An 18128-nucleotide genomic window follows, 5' to 3' on the forward strand; every position below is an offset into this window, starting at 1 on the left:
GTAGGACCTTCCATAGAACCTTTACGCCTAGGAAAAAGAGACATTATAATTAGCAGTAATTTTACCAATTAACTATACATGATAATAAATACACTAGGATCTGCATATTATTTAAAAAATTATAATAATATTTTTTATTATGTATTTCTTATTTAAATTCATGAATCTATTTGTTTCATACATTTATATATTAAATTAATTTTGACAAGAAATAACTTAATATATATCCTTAATACTTAATGTAAGTTTTTAGAAGTATAAAAAATTTGTATACCTGTTTTTTTCGATAATCCAGAAAAGTCATTAAAAATTTTATAACTTCACTATAACTGGTTAACATTTTCCAACAAATTAAAACTCTTTAACAATTTATACTAACACTCGTTTGATTAAAAATCCGCGCTGCCAAACTGACATTTCTGCACTTTTCACACTCTCACAAGACTCACAGATAGGTCCAGTGGTATAGACTCACCAAAAAATCACCCAGTGACGTAGAATTATTTTAGACAAAGACGCAGATAGAAATCTATGAGTTAGAGAGAGAAGAGCAATGGCGACGTCCGAGATAGGAAAATAAGAAACGAAGGCCTGGAGAAACCAGGTTGAACGCGGTATAAGTCTCTCTCTTTCTCTTTAAGGCATTTAAACAAGGATAGCCTATCATACACATCCTATACTCTTTCCAGTCACTCAGTCCAGGCGGGGAAAAATCCATGGGGAAGTATGGTTCCTAAACGCATCAAAAAAATCTTGCAGGCCATTAGTGGCGGTCTTTGTACATCAGGGTACAAGTCGAATCCTGAGAAAATTCATCTTTTTCGAGTGCCAAAATTTGAAGATATTTTACAAAAATGGAAAAAGGCAGTAGAGCCATCAGGAATTACTTTACAAAGTGGGCATTATATTTGTCAAAAGCATTTCAAAACTGATGACATATTATGGGAACGAAAGCTTTTAGATAAAAATGGAGCTGTGCTTGGTATTGTATGTTATTTAATACAATTCATAAAAATTATAATTTTATATTATATTTAATACTCTGTTGCAATTAAATATGCATGATTACTTTCAGTCACCATATTCAGTTCCACGTTTAAGGAAAGGAACAGTTCCATCGATATTTGTATGGTCATCATATTTACCCGAAGCAGTGAAAGAAGCAGGACCATCTTTCGAACAAGCAGATGCAACGAGTAACTCAAATTGTTTTGAAGATGAAGAACCTGGAGAATCAAATTTAGATCAAGAACCAGAACTATCACAGCCTACATTGCTATTCGAAGGATTAATTAAATCAGATATAGCAATGATTTTTAATTGGGCAAAAGAAATCATTACATCCAGTGAATTTACAATTTTACATATATTTAAAAATAGGTGTAAGAAACTATGTGAAAGACTTAAAATATTTCCAGAGAAAGAAATTATTGTAGAAAATGATATGACATTCCAAATAAGTGTAGTTGGTATGCCTCTAATGAAAAATCAAGAAAGTGCACTAAATATTGATTTTAGTTCAATATGCAGCATAGAAAGCTTGCAGCATCTAATATCATTATTAGACAAGTTGAATGTTTGCATTGGTTTAAAAATTCCACCTGATCTAAATGAACAAATCAGTATGAAAATTTGTAAGGATGCAAGTGAAACATGGCGTAGTGTTAATTGTTTATTATTACTATCTTCATCTGTAATGTGCACATTCTGTCGAAGAGTGGTAAAAGCTAAGAGCGCAAAGACTAGAAGGATTCGCAAAGCAGAGAACAGTAATGCAAAATGTAAACGTATAAGAATAAATTTGCCAGAAAGTGGAAGTAAAATGTTAGTAAAATTAAAGAAAAAATATAGATCATCAGAAAAAGCCAAAAAACTTGCTAAAATAAACTTGTCAAAACTGCGACTACAGTTACAAAATGATAAGCAGAAAATTATAAGTAATGAGTCCAGTATAAATGATTATTTAAATTCAAATGATGTGCAGGAGAATCAGAAATATGTTTTAAAAGAAATTATAGCTGCTGTAAAGTGTAAAAATATAAAAGGTAGACGGTATTCTGATGAATGGTTGCTTCTGTGTATGCTGTTGCATTTGTGTTCACCGAGTACATACAGATTCATACTTGAGAATGCCATTTTGCCACTTCCTTGTATAAGAACTGTTAGAAATTATCTAGCAAAAATAAATACGGATTGTGGTTTTGATTCAAGACTTTTTGAAATTTTAAAAGTTACTCTTGCAAAGAAGGGAAGCTTGCAAAAGCATGGAATAATATTAGTGGATGAAATTTGTACTAGAGAAAGTGTCGGGGTGAATGTATATACATTGTCGTATACAGGTTTGGTGAACTTTGGTTCAGATAACTTCGCAAACGAAGCTTCAAATTCTTCCGATTTAAATGAAAAGGCTAATCATGGCCTGGTAATAATGTTTCATTCTTTGATCGATGATTTCACACAACCAATAGCTGTTTTCGCTTCTCGAGGGCCAGTAGGTGGAAAAGTTCTTGCACAATTAATACTGAAAGCTATAGTGCTATTGGAGAAAGCAGATGCGAAAGTACATGGAATTGTAAATGATGGTGCCAGTACTAATCGTAAATTTTGGTGCGAAGTAGGGGTTAGTGGTCGTAAAGAAAATTTACGGAATTACTTCGAACATCCAATGGATAATAATCGACGTGTATTCATCTTTTCTGATACACCACATTTCATAAAAACAATTCGCAATCGATTATATAACAATACAAATTTACAGGTGAGTTCTGTTAATCATGTTCAATAATTTTCTTGTATACTATATTTGTTTGAAATGTTAATTTTCTTTTTATATTATACCTTTTACACATATAGATGGATCCCAGCAAGTTATTTATCAGATGGAGTGACTTCGAAACCTTATACAAGAAAGATGTGGAATTAGCAGGGTCTGGCCAGATTCGTATTTGTCCAAAATTGACTCCGAATCATATTTAATTAAATAATTCTTTAAAAATGCGAGTCAGATTAGCTGTGCAGGTTAAACCATTGTTCTTCAGTTACTTTTTAAACTTTTTAACCATTACAACTATATACTAATATAGTACATAAATACAGATTTTCAGTAACTCAGTTTCATGCGGATTACGGTTCTTTCAAGGATACGTATCAGAGTTGAAAGATTGCGAGGAAACTATAGTTTTCTGTGACTGGACAAACAAACTGTTTGATGCATTGAATCTAAAAAAGTATAACAATGGGATGAAACCTAATGATTCCAATTTTAATGTATAAATATTAACATACTACATATAAATTGAATAGCTATTATATATATGAAATTTTGTTCTGTGTAATTTATTTGTATTCATGATTTTTAGATTGTGAAAGAATCTATTAATAAGTTAGATTTGTGGGAATTAAATGTGCAGAATGGTAAATTATCCAAAGATCTTTTTTTAACACCCCAAACTGCTGAAGGTTTGCGAGTGACTTTGCATTCTACAATTGATATAGTTACATATCTTACCGAGAAGTATGATTTTTCTTCTGTTTTAACTGGTACAATAAATCAGGATCCATTGGAGGTTTGCAGATTTATATAATCAATTAAAATTTATTTTATCCATAAGTGATACAACACATTGAAAATCTTATTATAAACTTTTGTATAGTTCTTTAATTTTAAGTTTATATTTAAATTGTGTGGATGTTGTAGGTTTATGTCAATTAAGCAATATTCTACAGCATTATACAAAAGTTAATAAGAAAATCTAATCTTTTACATTCTAGCAATATATAATTTATTTGCAGAGAAAATATTTAAATAGATATAGTAGATACGAAAATGATTTTCTTGCAAATAATTAATTCTTCCAGATTATATATTCATGAATAATTGATTACATTTGTAATAATTGAATTTTTCTTACTTTCTCCCCTATCTTTAGAATTATTTTGGCAGCGTTCGTCAAGCTGGGGGTTCTAATGACCACCCCTCTAGTAGTACATTCCTCCAAATCCACAAAATCCTATCTACGTTTTCTATCCTGAAGCCACCAAAAACTGGAAATTGTAATGTTGAATGCAAGCCTCAGAAACCTTTAATAACCTTTTCTGAATTAAAATCTATTTATAAGAATAGTAGTGATCAGAAGAAAATTATTGAAGAAGTTAAGAAGAATTTAGCAACAATTGCTCAAATTGATACATGGGAGTCATGGAGTTTAGAATCTATGACAGAACATAATTATAGTAAAGTAGAAGCTCCAGAGGTAAAGGACTGTGCCTTGTATTATTTTACTGCTGATTTAGCAAAGCGCATTACAGCAACTGTAAAATGTAAAAATTGCAAACAATCTTTATTGCATGATAATGCTTTTCATACTCCTCCTGTATCATCCCTTGCTCATCTATTACTTCAAGATGGTCATACAATTAATTACCCAAATATATATTTATACAAATTCATTCTTTATTTAGAAGAAAGCTTTAAAAGTCATTGTAATTCAACTCATGTCTTCGAAAATATTTTGGATGATGTATTCAAATATGAAAGGCTTTCTTTTCCTTGTTATGAGCATAAGGGTGAAATGTTTTTCCATATAACCCAATATTTTGTCAGGATGCGTATGCAGCAGTATTGCTCAAGAATAAATAGAGACAAGCAAAAACTAAACCAGTTAAAGAAAAAAATGTCCAAATTTTATGTAAATTAGTTAACTTTGTAATTAAAATTTTCTTAATATTTTATTGTACATATATGTATACAATACGTGTATTATATATATTCTAACTTTATTAAATTAATTATTTGAAGCATTCAAATCATCCATCATGACTTTATATCTATAACATATATTCCACTATTTATAATACTAATAAATATAATAATTTTAATTCTATAACTTCCGAAACAATCTTCGAACATTACTTTCCAAAATGTAATAGTTACTGAAATGTTAAGAATTTGTATGATATATATATATACAGGGTCTTGTATATATATATATATACATTGCAGCGCGTAATAACTAGCGCGATCTAGTGACAGGCAATACTAAGAGGCATTAGTTTAATAAAAGTTGCAAGGACCTGCTTCCAGATGTGTGGCCTCTATTCCCGTCGTCCTTGTTCCCTGTAATTCTCAGATGCTCCGTCGGAATGTATGTAGGTTTTAAAGTGAAGACTTATTCAGAATTTTTAACTTGATTTTATTCGCACGTCCTTTCTTGTCGAAGGAACACGAAGAAGAGAAAGAGTTTTTACATTTTCGTTAAGTATCTTAAATCATATAGAGAGGGGTAATTCCTTCCTTCTTTCTGTGTTGGCTTCGGTATTCGATGACCATTCGCCATGAGAGAGGGGTAATTATTGTTAATAGTATAATACTAGTACTTCTAATCTCCACAGATGTCGCGACTAGTTCACTAAAAATAACCTCAGTTCATGGTCTATTTAATAATGAGTTGTTCTATGGTGAGTTGGCTACAATGGTAACGCACTATAGTACATTATAAATATAGTACGCCACAGATGATTATGCCCTCGCGCCATCTATCGAAACTGATGCGAAACAACATGGCAGAGCTTCGAATAGGGTAAAACAGATCTACATTAGATAATTTTATAATTTAAGAAAATATTTTTATTTTGACGTAGAAAGATACACGAAAATAGCATTAATTTGTTAACAAACGATATTAATAAAAGTATTATACATATACCCTACATTATTATTACAATATCCTTCTTAAATTTAAATATATGACTTCCAGAGATGATTTGTTTGATATATATATTGTAACGCACGGAAAAGGAATTCCGGGTTAAAAATAATTAATAAGACACGATCAAACTCCAAGGACACAATCTTTATTGAACACTAAAAAATCTCGGGGGGAGAGGCCTCCCGCGATGTCCTGGCACACTTATTATACGCGCACAATGATTTCATTAAACACTAATTAAAGGGAAAACTGGGGAAAACTATGGAAAGGCTACGGGCGAGAAGGCTGCGGGGAAAAAGCAAAGAGGGGAAGGGATTAGGGCAAGGAAAAGGTTCTCCGGCGGCTCCGACGATGACATCCGGCGATACCTCGACGTCCGCCACGAGAACTCCACGCAAAACTTCAGTAAATCGATGGCTGGGGCCCGCAATATTGAATTACACCGAATTTCAATAATTGCGGCGACGACCCAGCTCTCTACTTAAACCACGTACTGATGCTCTGACAGTAGAACAAGATCTAGCCCATTCTGGCATTTATTCCTCAGTCCTCTTAATTATTTCCCTCATTCCGGGGTGTCATAGTGAGCATAGGTCTGGTCGCGATCCAGGAACCAATCAATAATTAGGCATGGATCCGCGATCCAGATTTCTCGCCGTTCCGGCTAATCACTCCTATGCTTCACATGCTATCTCGCTGGCGAGCTCCTGCGCGAAGATCCTGCGTGGTCGTCCTTAGTAGCAGACGACACTATAGCTTCGTGGCTCGGCAGCGGGGCGATGCGGTGCGGGGTCGGCAACGATGGGCCGGTAGTGGCGCGGGTCGGGGAGAACGCAGCTAGGCGCGCGAGGCGTCAGCGCGCTAAGGGGAGGGGACTGGGACTCGCTGCCTGGCGCTCGAGGCGCGGCGCGGTAACGGGAAGGAACCGATGAGGTGCTCGGCGGGGAGACTGGGTAAGGGGACGGTAGGAGCGTCGCGTAAACAACCGCGCTCGGCAGGAAGGTTAGAGAGAGAGGGCATTATAGGCATTCGGGCATGGGAGCGTAAAGGATAGGACAATAACAGTTTTCTAGCTCATGTTGGAGCAGGGAATCGGTCTTATAAGCTACGAATAAAATTTACCATTAGGAATATAATATTTAATCCTAAATAATATACAACCTACTGACATTCGCTCAATCCGCAATCATACCATGTCCTAAAAACATTTACTCTCCTTCCGTGGATGGCAATTACAATATCCCTTCAGCGGGTAACTACATTACCATCACACGGAAGGTTCATCTATGCTCACTCACTCACTCACAAACATACTCAAGGGGACGGGAGGCACTAAGGGGGAGACCGAAGAAGAGCTAACAATAAGCATTTTTCTGTAACGGGTTTCCACCACGTTACAATATATATATATATATACAGGGTTTTATCCTAACAGAGAAGCATAGGAGATTCGTGTTAGTTGACTATAGAGCCGTGGAGCATGGAATCCGAGAGCCCTCATTGGTCAATTCCGTGTAGTGCCAACATAAAATAGGTCGTTGCCAACAGATTTTGTCTCTAATGCTTCTCGTAAGTGGAAATAGCAGAAATGTCAAAAAAAGTGAGGTTACTAAAAGTAAAAGTAAATATTAATGAAGGGATAATAATAAAGGGTATGTGACAGTAAAAATAAATATGATGTAAAGTCAACTTTAATGTTCAATGTATTAAATAATATTGGTTAAGTGTTTTTTAATGTTCAGTTATCTGTTGTAGTGAAATTAAGAGGCTTCGCTTTAGATATGAATGGAGCGAGGAACCTGAAGAAGATGACTAAAGTAAAGTTTCAAGCGATGGAACTAAGAATTTTGAAGAATATGATATTGTTACGAGACCTCAATTCCTGAACAATTTTTCATTGGTGGTAGCAAACAGTAAGTTGAACCACATAATCTAATTTGTTATATTTTGTAAATCATAATATAATAAAATGATTGCAGGTAGACTGTAGATTATAATTCAAAGTTTTGCTAATTGCGGCAAAGGTTTTTCGATAAATGTGCAGAAGGAAGAGTGATTTCGACTGTAGCTACAATGATGCATTACAATAGTTGCAGGGATGTATACAATTTCTATTATCACAATTAATAGTATTTATTATGTAGTTTGTTTCAACCATTAAAGAGAGGCATATTGTATTTAAAGCTACGTAAACTAATTAAGATTAGAATTTTGCACATTTACTAAAACACATATTCTTTTACAGAGCCATAGCTGGAAGGTACATGAGCTTTTTATCAAGATTCTATGGATTCAGCGGCTTATGATGATTCAGTATAAGAGGTTTATACTCTGGATGTGGGATGCAAAAATTTTCATGTTTGGAATACATCAATTCCTGGCTGCAGTAAACATGAAAATGTTTGCATCCAACATCCAGAGTATAAACCTCTTATACTGAATCATCATAAGCCGCTGAATCCATAGAATCTTGATAAAAAGCTCATGTACCTTCCAGCTATGGCTCTGTAAAAGAATATGTGTTTTAGTAAATGTGCAAAATTCTAATCTTAATTAGTTTACGTAGCTTTAAATACAATATGCCTCTCTTTAATGGTTGAAACAAACTACATAATAAATACTATTAATTGTGATAATAGAAATTGTATACATCCCTGCAACTATTGTCATGCATCGTTGTAGCTACAGTCGAAATCACTCTTCCTTCTGCACATTTATCAAAAAACCTTTGCCGCAATTAGCAAAACTTTGAATTATAATCTACAGTCTACCTGCAATCATTTTATTATATTATGACTTACAAAATATAACAAATTAGATTATGTGGTTCAACTTACTGTTTGCTACCACCAATCAAAAATTGTTCAGGAATTGAGGTCTCGTAACAATATCATATTCTTCAAAATTCTTAGTTCCATCGCTTGAAACTTTACTTTAATCATCTTCTTCAGGTTCCTCGCTCCATTCATATCTAAAGCGAAGTCTCTTAATTTCACTACAACAGATAACTGAACATTAAAAAACACTTAATCAATATTATTTAATACATTGAACATTAAAGTTGACTTTACATCATATTTATTTTTACTGTCACATACCCTTTATTATTATCCCTTCATTAATATTTACTTTTACCTTTAGTATCCTCACTTTTTTTGACATTTCTGCTATTTCCACTTACGAGAAGCATTAGAGACAAAATCTGTTGGCAACGACCTATTTTATGTTGGCACTACACGGAATTGACCAATGAGGGCTCTCAGATTCCATGCTCCACGGCTCTATAGTCAACTAACACGAATCTTCTATGCTTCTCTGTTTAGGATAAAACCCTGTATATATATATATGCAGAGGTTTTCTCTAAAATATAGAATTAATTGTATTATTTAACTATAGCACACAGGCACTAACTGTACATTGCCTGACTCAAAAAAATGTTAAAACATTAATTTTTAATACTTATTTTAATTAAAATATACTTACGTTTTAATACTTCTTTTAAATAAAATATGATAATTTTGCTATAGTAAGAATTGCTATAGTCAAAATTGACATAGTCAAGTAACACAAAAATTCCTATTTCGGTTGGTATTAAATACACCAATATTACCAACTTCCCTAGAACCTTAACGAATTTTATCGTTATCGTACAAATATGAGTTGCACCGACTATTGTCGTAAAGCTAAAGTTACAGAATCGCTCATTCGTTAGCGCAAGCGATAACTGTCGGTAGTTACTAGTTAGCGATACCGACAGCTGTCGTTAAGGGGTTTGACCCACTTGAGGCCAAAAACACTCACAATATAATAGTTGACGTGGTATATATTATTTATTACGAGCATTGTGAGTTTTTGGTGGAATGCGTCCAAGGAAAAGTAAAGGTTTATTAAAGTTATTCGTCGGATAAATTTTATATTAGTACCGTTGAACCTCTAGCGACATCTATCTCGGTCGTTGTTAAGTTATAACGATATTATTAGTTTTCCTTTCAATAAAAAACTCAGTGAAATATCAATTCTCAGCTAAATGTTTCGGTTTAGTACAATTTATATTAACTCCATGTTCGTAACTCCGTCTCTTAACTAAGATTGAACTGAGAGTTTTTTTAAAAAGGAAAGGTACGTTTGTTCGGTAAGATTCGGTAGGTTACCGACAGTACCGACATTACAAGCGACAATCATCGCTGACTCTGAGTTACAGAATCGCACTTAGCGATTTTTGTCGGTAACTGGACTTAACGATACCGAAAGTTGTCGCTAAGAGTTACGGCCGTATTCATAGTCGGTCCTTAAGGAGGGTAGAGGGTAAAGTGCCATAAAATTTTATAGTTACTTTCTAGGGATGGAGCTTTCGATGAGTAGACTATATTATAATGTATTTTGTGCGCATGCGTGCGAGTAGAAGAAACTTACGAACACAAGTAATCCAAAAATGTTTTCATGTAAATGTGTGTGCATTGATACTCACAGCTGAAATTAAAAGATTATAATAAGTAATATAGAAAGTTTGAGGCATAAAAGAATTAAAAGTATAATAACCATCTCTGTAAGAAAACCAAAGAGAAATGGCCTGTCATTCACTATACATATTGATGCCATATGGCATATGCACAAAGAATATAACAAAAATACTTTTAGATAAGTATATCTTTTGTATATAATAAGTGCATATTCAAGAATAAATCTTTTGTATGCTTTGTGGATGTATTTTGTTTATTTTACAGATTTAATCATTTATTTATTGTAAGCCATCTTCAATTTTTTATTGATCTGAAGTTTACATAGAATGGAAATCTCCCACAGAATAATTTCCATACCCTTCGACAAAGAGTGAAAGATCAACTTAGTAATTTTTGACATATTGTCTAACAATAGCATGTTATATATTGTGTTTATATGCTTGATTAACACTAATACTTTACATATCGAAAGTACTCTTGACTATTTAATTAGAAAAATTTCATCATACAGTCTTAGGTCTAGTTGAGATAGTGTCTTTAATAGGTCTGTTGATTTGATATTATTTGTAATATTCTAATGTATTTTTCATATTATTATTATATGTCGAGTTTCGAAGCTGCAATTAAGATCCTCATACCGTGTTTAATGATTACAGGAAGTTCAACTTATATATAAAAGAAGAAAATATTTGGAATTGTCATACAAGAATGAGATAAGGAAATGGAGGAATTTTTACCAGCAGCCATAAAGGAAATTTCACAAGTATTTTCTGAACGGTGTGAAAAGATGAGAACAATTCAACAAGTCCTATGGTAGCATGTGTGGTATCTATGCTATTATTGTAATATGTATAGTTTGCTACGACTTTATATCTTCAACAATAACACAGACCTGGAAAATTCAATTTTCTCAGTTTCAAGAATGGACGGGAAGGAGGGGGGGGGGGGGCAATTCTTCCATTTTTTTTACTGAATATGAATGTGGCTTTGAAATTTGTCTATCACATCAGGTGTTTTGAAATATCAGTTAAATGGCTGAAAAACGGCTGTTTTCCTCAGTTTATGATTTTTATTTTAGAGAACAAATTTTCTTTTTGTAAATTACCACTATTGCATCGCATCCTGCTAGTATAATAAGTTTTGAAAATGGATTTTAAAGCTAACGAATAATACTATATGGTTTAATTGTGGAATTTAAACAAAATTCGTTCTCTGAAGTAAAATAATGAAAATGGCGAAAAAAGCCATTTTGTACTATTTAAGCTAAAAATTAAAAAAAAATCTGATTTACTGGAGTAATTTCAAAATCAGGTTCGTTTACAACACAATAAGATCTACAAGAATCGTCCCCGACCATTTTTAAAAATGAGGAAAATGAGATTTGGCACGTCTGTGTAAATATTTATTAAAATAAAGTGTATTAATTACTTTTCATATTATAAAAAAGAGGAATATAAAAAGCAACTTTAAAATACAATAAGTAACAGCTATAACACTAGTGAGATTAGACTGTTAAAATCTGGGTGTAGATAAGTGATGCTGAAATTATAAGGTTCTCAAAGGCGAGTGTTTAGAAAGGCTATAACTATTATTCTTCATCAAAAATATCTTCAGCTTTAGTGTAGAAAACATTAAAATTGTGTAATATGAAAAGGGGAATTTGTAAACGATTATATGGTATCATAAAAAAGAATAGTAAAGCATTACGTAATTTATGAAAAAAAAATTATTTTATTGCAGACGAAGAAACACTAAAAAAGGAATACAAATATTTGTTTAAACATGCATACAAGTTTTACTTATTTATGAGTTCGCTCCTTAGTAAAGGATAATATTAAACACGTCAATGTATCCACTAAATTGTGTAGACATGCATAATCAAAATGTGTTTGTATGTTTTCTGAATAAGTTTTATTTAATTTCAATAAAAAATAAGAATAGTTTGCATTTCAAAACTATTATACAGTCAACATTTTGTAACTGAAAGAAAAAATATATGATTTCATAATCTCCAAATTAACCTCATACAGTACATAAATGTTTAAGGAAGGATGAACATTACTATATCATATTATTTTATAGTTGATGAGACGGTAGAGGGCATGTGCTGCATAATATAAACTACTCACCCAAAGTTCCTTAAATTTGCTATAGGAAAATATTATGGCACTTTACCCTCTACCCTTAAGGAGCTTCTTAAATTAAGGACTCCTCAGGGGGGTGACACTGCCGTATTAAGAAGTGGGGCCGTGATTACAGCGCCACCTAGGAACTAAGAGATTTTTTGGAGGAACTAACCGGACTTTTCAGTCATATATAATTTCAAAGTTAAAGTTTAAAGAAAAATACTAAAAATAAATAATTACAAATATATAAAGGTTAAACAGTTTTTTATTAAATAAAATAATTTTACAAAATAGATATGAAATAAACATAACAAGTTTAATATACTATTTATCATACATTATACAATAATTAAATAGTATAAAGGAAAAAATTATGAAATCATAAATTAACATACCTATACAAAACATAACGTATATATTATTAGGAGGATATACACAATTTAAAGCAAAATTATAATACAAAACAAATCATGAGAGGTGCTTTAAATCATATAGAACCTATTAATAAATAAAAGTTTACACAATTAAAATTACACTTATCATATTAATATTAACATAATCGATCATAAGTATAAAAATATATATCTATTGGTTTATATGAAGGTGAAAACAGTCTAAATCTTAATTTTATTCCTCTCGTATAAAATTATACAATAATCTTTTTCGTCTCATTCAAAAACCTTAAAATGATTAAGCTTTTGATTGAAATAATGAAAATTTCTGTACTACTTCCTAAATGACAAATATATGAAGTTAATTTTGTTTTAATTTTCTTGAGACCATATATATATATATATATATATATATATATTAGACCGTCTCATATTTTAAAATATTTTTTAATGTACCTTACATCCCACTTGCCTCATTTTTTAATTTTATCTTTAACATGATTTTCCCGAAACATAGAGATTTTACGTTTTTCTTCCTATAGATCACGGAACGACCTTTCGATTTTTCCATAACATTGACACAGACAATTTTTATTTAAATAGGTTTTGGTATACAAAACAATTTTCTACAATATATATTCTGTTGCAAATTGCTAGAAAGTTCAATTACACGTTTTGTTAGAATATCTCGTTAGTCATTTTATTACTTTATTAATTCTCAGCAAAAAACAGCACAGTATATTCAACGTAGTGATTTTACATGAATTTTTGATACTTAAATTATTATAATTAAGAAATATCTAACCAAAGTTAAAATAAAAAGAGCTGATAATCTGTTTTTATTAAATATCCGTTTAGATTTTTCTATATATAGTAATTTAAGCACGAAAATTATGTTAAATTACCACATTGAATATACTGTGCTATTTCATGCTAAAAAGGAAAAAATAATAATATTACTAATGAGATGTTCTAAAGAAATATGTAATTAAACTATTTACTACTTTCGATTATTTTTGTTTTAAAGCAAATTGATGGAATATCTTTTCAAATAGGTTTTAAATTATATCACTTACATCCTACATTTACTAAAAACCTGATGAACTTCACTTTCATCCTTTCGCAGTGCAAGAGGGTCATTGATCATTTCTTCCAAATTCTCATAAGCTTGCGCTGATGGTAAATTTCAAGGTGGCATAGTGTTTTTCTTTAGCCTACAAACAGAAGAATCCATCATCACATCATTTTTATCAAAATGTTTATAAAATACTTTATATTTATTTAAACCATTCAAAGATAGATTTTACAAACCTGGTTTCTAATTTGTTTGACCCATTTTAGTCCAATTACATTCATTGAAATGAAGTGTCCTCGCTCCTTGCTTTTGTTTGTTCATTCTGGCACAATGCATAATTAGTTTTAGGGCATTTTCTTAGACATCCTAGTTGATTTTGTCACGCCGATTGGTTCTAAATTCTGTATACAACAAGAAATAGAAATTAAATCATTTTTTAATATTTCATTATACTGAAATTAACCTAACACCTTCGATAACATTGAACTTTACTTACTTCAAAAAAAAGAAAATCAGGTTGAAGTTATTATTATATAATTGCTCTTGTAGCTCCTGACACTTAAAAACAACTTTCAAACATCTTTCAGTATTTAAAATTACTGTCGAAATAACTTTACTTTAAGAGTATTTTTATACACATTTACGGTAAAAGACTTTCAACTCTTTCAAGCAACAAGAAATATGGCGGTCGCCGGTCGGAAAATGGCGGGATATCGGCGTCGTCAAAGTAGCGACACCAGCGCCACCTAGGAACTCTGAGATTTTTTGAGGAACTATAACGCTGCCCCACCAAGGTTGCCAAGTGTAGTACTTTCGGTACTACCGTACTACCGTAGTTCCCTAGTACGGAGTACCCAAAAGCGACATATCCTATAGCGTAGTACTATTTTGGGTACTACGCTATAGTCGCTGCTGATACTACTGGTCGGCGGAAACACGTCAGAGGGTAGAGACTGTAGAGCAGCGTTGCCAAGTGTAGTATAATTATACTACCGTAGTTTAATTTTCCTATAGCGTAGTATCCTTAGGATACTACGCAAGGTTGCCAAGTGTAGTACTTTCGGTACTACCGTAGTACCCAAAAGCGACATATCCTATAGCGTAGTACTATTTTGGGTACTACGCTATAGTCGCTGCTGATACTACTGGTCGGCGGAAATACGTCAGAGGGTAGAGACTGTAGAGGGACCGCAATATAGATATTTCTAATTACTAATTTCAAAATACATAATGCATGGTCCGTGAGCCAAGACAAATGTTAGTATATACATACCACAAGTTATAAAGTAATATAAAGAAATAAAGTGACAGTTTTAATCTTACTGACAGCTGATGTACTGATGGTATAAGTGAATAAATAAAGTGAAGAAATTTGTAAAATGTACATAAAAATAATTTTTAAAAGTATATAAAGGACTGAACATTTTAGATAAGTATAACAATAAATTTTATAATATAAAATGTAAGATATAAATATTTTGTGGTACTTTGTGGGATTTTATTTCAGATTAAATTATAGTAATGTGTTTACTATGTCACTGTGCTGAGGATGGAGCTATACAGATTTTCAAAATTAAAATAAAGGAATAGACTAAACATAATGTGGTTATTGTGTCATCGTTGAGATTCAAACTATGTTAATTGAGACGGATAATAAAATAAACGAGTGAAAAAACTGGGTAAATACAATAATAAATAAAGAAAATGACAGAATAAATATATAATATAAAATGTAAGATGTTTTATAGTACTTTGTGGGATTTTGTTTCAGATTAAATTATAGTAATGTACGTGTGTTTACTGTATCACTGCTGAGGATGAAGCTTTGTGGATCGAACATTAAAAGAAAAGAATAGATTCACCATAATGTGGTTACTGTGTCATCGCTGAGGATCAAACTGTGATAATTGAGATGAATATTAAAATAAAGAAGCTGACAGATTAGATATATAATATAACATGTTAGATATTTTACAGTACTTTGTGGGATTTTATTTAAAGTTAATATATGTAAAATAAAATTTTTGTTTTCTTTTTACAATTGTATCTATATTAATTACTATATGTTGCAATCTCTTAAAATTAAGCCTCTGCTTTTATTAGCAAACTAATAGTTCCACACGGCAGTGATGCCAGAATCAAGCTTTTAGCAACAAAAATGAAGATAAGCGCTAGCCAGCAGAAGTATAGAAAATTTAAAGGGAAGCGGTACAAACACAACTATGCCTGGAGAGCATAGGTGTGATTTGGACTTCAGGCAACATTGGCTTTAGAAGAAGAGCGACTACCGCTAACCGTGACATTTTTACGTGTTATCCGTGTGAAGTGGTGCTGCGTTTACCTAAAAACTCAAAGCAAATAAAAATGCTTTTCCTAAATTGATTTGTAATATTGATAAAATGGTCAAATGTAGCCATTAATTAATTAGATTTGGTAATAAATACAGAAAATGCGTTTTATTATAACAAATGAGTTGAGGTAAAATAAACTCAATGTTTTTATATTAATCTGTTAACAAATGCATTTTTTTATTTATTATTGAGTCCAATAAATTAATGGTTATTAAAAAAAAAATTCCTTTTAATGAAAAAAAAAATGAAAAAATTCTAAACTTCACCAAGACTCGAACACGAGCCCACCGCATGACAAACGACAACCTTACCACCTGCGCTACAGCGCTCACTTGATGTACCAAGAGCAAAACAGCCTTTTAAAGACTGACTACAATTCTTTCACTAACTCGTCATAAACGATCAAGAATTAGCTGCAATAATAAATACATTTATCTCCATAGCATTATTGCACTAAATTTATTATGTTTTTAATTTGAAGCATACATTTTACATGAAGATACGATACTTTAAGGATGTTCATGCAATACTTTAAATACAAAACTATTCATATGCTGGTTTATCATAGTTATTCGACTACATATAACAAATATTATAATATTACTTAATTAATTTATGATAGTTGAGCATATGAGTAGTTTTGTATATAGAGTACTGAATGGTTTTAAATTATCATATCTTCATGCAAAATGTATGCTTCAAATTAAAAACAATAAATTTAGTACAATAATGCTATGTAGATAAATGTATCTATTATTACAGCTAATTCTTGATCGTTTATGACGAGTTAGTGAAAGAATTGTAGTCAGTCTTTAAAAGGCTGTTTTGCTCTTGGTACATCAAGTGAGCGCTGTAGCGCAGGCGGTAAGGTTGCCGTTTGTCATGCGGTGGGCTCGTGTTCGAGTCTTGGTGAAGATTAAAATTTTTTCATTTTTTGTTTCATTACAAAGAATGTTTTTTTTAATAACCGTTAACTTATTGGACTCAATAATAAATAAAAAAATGCATTTGTTAACAAATTAATATAAAAACATTGAGTTTATTTTACCTCAACTCATTTGTTATAATAAAACGCATTTTTTGTATTTATTACCAAATCTAATTAATTAATGGCTACATTTGACCATTTTATCAAAATTAAAAATCAATTTAAGAAAAGTATTTTTATTTTATTTATTCACTTTTACCATAAGTACATCAGCTGTCAAATAGATCAAAGCTGTCACTACTCCTTATTTCTTTATTACACTTTATTTTTCCGTATACTAACATTTGTCTTCGTTCACGCCGTTCACGGTGACAGGCTGTGAATATAATATATATAATTTTTGATATATTACGTTCTGCATTTAAGATGGCTACTGACGTATTTCCGCTGGCAGTATACTTTGTGCAGTCTGCATTCCTTATATCAAAATTCACTTACTATAGAGCGTAGTACTATTCAAGATGGCGGACTTGGCAACCTTGATACTACGCTACAGTTTCTGTTCCCAGCGGGATCCTACGCTATAGTTTCTGTTCACTGCGGGATCCTACGCTACAGTTTCTGTCCTTGCGGGATACTACGTTTTGGCCATTAATCTTGAGTCTTGGCGAGGGGAAGTTAGAATCAGAGGGGCGAGGGGATTTCTAGGGAGTTTGTCCGTAGCTGTCAAATGGCGCGATTAACCCTCAATTTTATATTATTAACAAAAATAATATTTTCGGAAAACGATTGTGGAAAAGAAAGAAGGATTTTAATAAATAACAGAGAAGACAAAATATATCAGATGAGTATAAATTAATAAAAAAAATAAAAATCATTGTGAATTTTTAAGAAAATATACTTTGTGGTTATTTTATTTTTGTTACAGTTGAAATCCGGTTATGATGACTTTCAATTAAGGAAAAAAGTAGTTATAGACTAATAAATGAAAAAGTATTAAAACATGAAGCACTTCTCTGTATGGCCCAGTCATTTCAATAATTGTGACTTAATGTTATAATAGTGAATGTGTAAGCGATTAGTGCAT

The 18128-nt window shown here is 31.8% G+C and overlaps 1 long non-coding RNA gene across 1 annotated transcript; it reads left to right on the forward strand.

The window, feature by feature from the left end:
• Positions 1-2547: 2547 nt before the first annotated feature.
• LOC136776945 (uncharacterized) lies at positions 2548-3202 on the forward strand. Its single transcript, XR_010823192.1, has 3 exons — positions 2548-2758; positions 2854-3018; positions 3097-3202. It is a non-coding gene; the product is annotated as an uncharacterized lncRNA (long non-coding RNA).
• Positions 3203-18128: the final 14926 nt, after the last annotated feature.

This window comes from Prorops nasuta, unplaced genomic scaffold (genome assembly GCF_024137725.1).
Source record: "Prorops nasuta isolate Cenicafe-Biocafe unplaced genomic scaffold, Cenicafe_Pnas_1.2 PNAS00010, whole genome shotgun sequence".
NCBI classification, from domain to species: Eukaryota; Metazoa; Arthropoda; class Insecta; order Hymenoptera; family Bethylidae; genus Prorops; species Prorops nasuta.